Raw genomic sequence first — 4,168 nt, 5'->3', positions numbered from 1 at the left:
ATACTTTGGCCACCTGATGTGAAGAATTGACTTATTTGAAAAGACCCTGATGCTGGGAAAGATTGAAGGCGGGAGGAGAAGGGGACAACAGAGGATGAGATGGTTGGATGGCATCACCAGCTCAATGGACATGAGTTTGAGTAAACTCTGGGAGTTGGTGACGGACAAAGAGGCCTGGCATGCTGCAGTTCATGGGGTTGCAAAGAGTCAGACACGACTGAGCAACTGAACTGAAGCTGGAAGGGTTTCAGCCGAGAGGAAGGCCCAGGCAGCAGACCTAAGGGTGGACAGCAGGAGTTGAAAGGAGCAGTGAGAGAGTAGATGGCTTAGACTTCTGGCTTCCATCTAGGATGCTGAAAGCTGGGAAGAGCATCCTACCACACTAAAAACAATTTTTTTAACTGTTAAGTAATTTGTAAAATTGTTGATTTTGTTGACCCCATCAGTGAGCTGAGGTTGCCCAGCAACTGATTAACCTGCATTCCAAAGAAGGGCAGTCGCCTCCAAGAAGCAGGATATAGGCACTGGCACACCCATGAAGTTGGAGAAAGGCAATGTCTCCATGCAAACAGGTAAGATGAGTTCAGCTACAAGTTTTATTGCTAAAGGCCCGGTGCGGCTATGAGAGGATATGAGAGGATAGAATCCGTGGGAGTCACAAACACTAAAAGTAATCAGAAACAAAACAAACCAAAACCAAAGTTTGTTCAACTCCTGACAAGATTGACTCAATTCTCTACACTAACAGCCTAAGAAGAGAGATAGATTTCCAAGCAAAAATATTACTGAGCTCAGTCTTTACTGTTCTACACATTATGTCCAGAAATTTAAAAAGTTACAACACACACATAAAAAGGAACATAACAAAAACAAAAAAAACCTATTTGTCAAGAGACAAAGCAATCAACAGAACCAGACTCCAGACTTGATAACTCTCTGGAGTTATCTGCCAGAACATTTAAAACAACCATAACAGTATGTGAAAGACTGTGTTGAAAAATATGGACAGCGTACAAAAAACAGAAAGGGACTGTTAGCAGAGAGAAGAGGACTATAAAAAGGAGTCATATGGAAAAGTCTAGAAATTTTTAAAACATGTAACAGAGACGAAGGATGCCTTGGCAGCCTTATCAGTAAAATCAACACAGCTGAGGAAAGAATCAGTACACTTTACGATCGGTCAAGGGAGACTACCCAAACAGAAACAGAAAAAAGTGAAACCAAACAAAGAAACCCAAGAGGGACGTCCCATGTGGCCCAGTGGCTAAGGCCCTGCACTCCCAATGTAGGGGGCCTGGATTCAGTGCCTGGTCTGGGAACTAGACCCCACTTGCTGCAACTAAGAGTTTGAATGCTGCAACTAAAGATCTCGAGTGCCACAGTGAAGATCAAAGATCCTGAGTGCCACAAGTAAGACTGGTGCAGGCAAATAAACATTTTTAAAAGCCTAAAAGATCCAAAGCTAACATCTGCATAATTTGACTCCAAGATAGAGATAAACACACACACACACACACACACACACACTATTAGTAGAAATAATGGTCAATAATTTTCCAAAAATAATGAAAGGACCACAGAGCCAAGAAATGTACAGAATCCAAAAAAATATTAAATACCAGTGGCTAGGACTTCCCTGGTGGTGCAGTGGGTAGGAATCCACCTGCTAATGCAGGGGACACTAAAAGTGTCGATCCCTGGTCTGGGAAGATTGCGCATGCTACAGAGCACCTAAGTCCATGTGCCAGAACTGCTGAGCCACGTGTTGCAACTACTGAAGCCCACGTGCCTAGAGCCTGTGCTCTGAAGCAAGAGAAACCGCTGCAATGAGAAGCCTGCACACTGCAACTAGAGAAAGCCCGCTTGCAGCAACTAAAACCCAGCACAGCCCAAAATAGTACATAAATAAATAACAATTCTTAAAAGTAGACTTCAAAAGAAGGATTGTCACCAGGGATGAAGAGGAACATTTCCTAATGATAAAAGGTTGTTCATTTCAGCAAGAAGACTTGGCAATCATAAATGTGTATGTGTACATCTAGTAACAGAGCTTCAAAAACATGAGCTAAAAATAGACCTAAAATAAAAAAGGCAAATCCATAATACTGTTAGAGGATTCAAAGCTTCTCTCTCAGTAATCAATGAAACAAGTAGACAGAAAGAAAAAGTAAGAATACAGAAATCCAGAACCCTATTAACTAGCTGTTCTGATTGACATTTTTATAGCACTTTACCAGCAGAGTAAACATTCTTTTCAACTGCGCAAAAACATTCACCAAGATACATCATCTTCTGGGCCATAAAACAAACCTCAATTTAAAAGAATTTAAATCATAAAAAACATATTTTGTGACTATAAAAGAATGAAAATATAAATAACAACAGAAAGAGATCTGGGAAACACCCCAATACTTGAAATAAAACACAAGACTTCCAAATAACCCACGAGTCAAAGATAAAGTCCAAAAGGAAATTAGAAAAATATCTTGACTGAATAAAATTGAAATGTTGCAACCAGCCACCAAAAAAGCTCCCACTGTTCCTTGCCTTCTGTTATTCATACTTTCGTATAGTTTTCTTCTGCACTCTATCAAAGTTATTCTGTGTGACCAATAAAACATGGCAGATGGTACATCATGTCCATAAAAATTTTAAAAGACCACAACTTCCATCACGGGTGTGTATTCTCCCTGTTGTTTGGATCACTCACTCTGGGGGAAGCCAACTATTATGTTTTCAACAGCCCTATAGAGAGGCCCACATGGCAAGGAACTGAAGTTCCAGCCAACAGCCAATGAACAACAGAGGCCAGCCAGCAATCCCATGAGTGATCATGGAAACTGACTTACTGGCCCCAGTAGAGCCTTAAGATGACTGGAACCTTGGCCAGTAGCTTGGCTGCAGCTTCAGCAGTGACTGAGGCAGAACCACCCAGCTGTAACAGTCCTGGATTCCTGATGCCAGAACCTTTGAGATGGTAAACATTTCTCATTTTAAACTGCTAAATTAGCACGTGTAGGGGTTTGAGTGTGGGTAGGCTGCAGCGTAACAGCACTCTGAAGTGTGGGAGTGGCAGTGGACTGACCTAGACTGGGAAGTGCACCAAAAGTTCAAAGTGCTTTGAAAAAGCTGTGAATAGAAGCCTCGAACCTGGGCCTCCTGCACTGGGAGGGCGAAGTCTTACCCACTGGACCATCAGGGAAGTCCCTGCCCAGCATTTTTTAAAATTAATTTATTTTAATTGGAGGCTAATTACTTTACAATATTGTCGTGGTTTTTGCCATACGTTGACGTAAATCAGCCATGGGTGTACATGTGTCCCCCATCCTGAACCCCCCTCCCACCTCCCTCCCCACCCCATCCCTCAGGGTCATCCCAGTGCACCAGCCTTGATCACCCTGTCTCATGCATCGAACCTGGACTGGCGATCTGTTTCAGATATGATAATACACGTTTCAATGCTATTCTGTCAAATCATCCCACTCTTGCCTTCTCCCACAGAGTCCAAAAGACTGTTCTTTACATCTGTGTCTCTTTTGCTGTCTCACATATAGCCTGCCCAGCATTTCAAACTGCATTTAGTAAGAGAGGTGGGGCTTCCCTAGTGGCTCAGTAGTAAAGAATCCACCTGCCAATGCAGGAGACCTGGGTTCCATCCCTGGGTCAGAAAGATCCCCTGGAGTAGGAAATGGCAACCCACTCCTGGATGCTTGCCTGGAGAATCCAAGGACACAGGAGCCTGGCAGGCTACAGTCCATGGGGTTTCACGACAGCATGCGCACACTCAATGAGGGGGTGGGGTAGAGAGGAATGCATCTACTCCATCTTGTTCAGAACCACAAATCCTTATTTTATGTTCTCTTTAACCCTGTGAGTCCAAGTGGGAATACTTCTGGATATAGAATACTTTTAAGATCTTGTGGGTCACTCTGAGTCTTATTCAGGTCCACGCTATTAGACAAAAGCTATTGCCGGGAGAAATATCAATAACCTCGGATATGCAGATGACACCACCCTTAAGGCAGAAAGTGAAGAGGAACTAAAGAGCCTCTTGATGAAAGTGAAAGAGAAGAGTGAAAAAGTTGGCTTAAAGCTCAAGATTCAGAAAACGAAGATCATGGTATCTGGGCCCATCACTTCATGAGAAATAGATGGGGAAACAGTGGAA

This window comes from Bison bison, unplaced genomic scaffold (genome assembly GCF_000754665.1).
Source record: "Bison bison bison isolate TAMUID 2011002044 unplaced genomic scaffold, Bison_UMD1.0 scf7180017853184, whole genome shotgun sequence".
In the NCBI taxonomy this organism is placed as follows: Eukaryota; Metazoa; Chordata; class Mammalia; order Artiodactyla; family Bovidae; genus Bison; species Bison bison.
The sequence above is the reverse complement of the archived record's forward strand: the minus strand, read 5'-3'. Positions refer to the sequence as shown.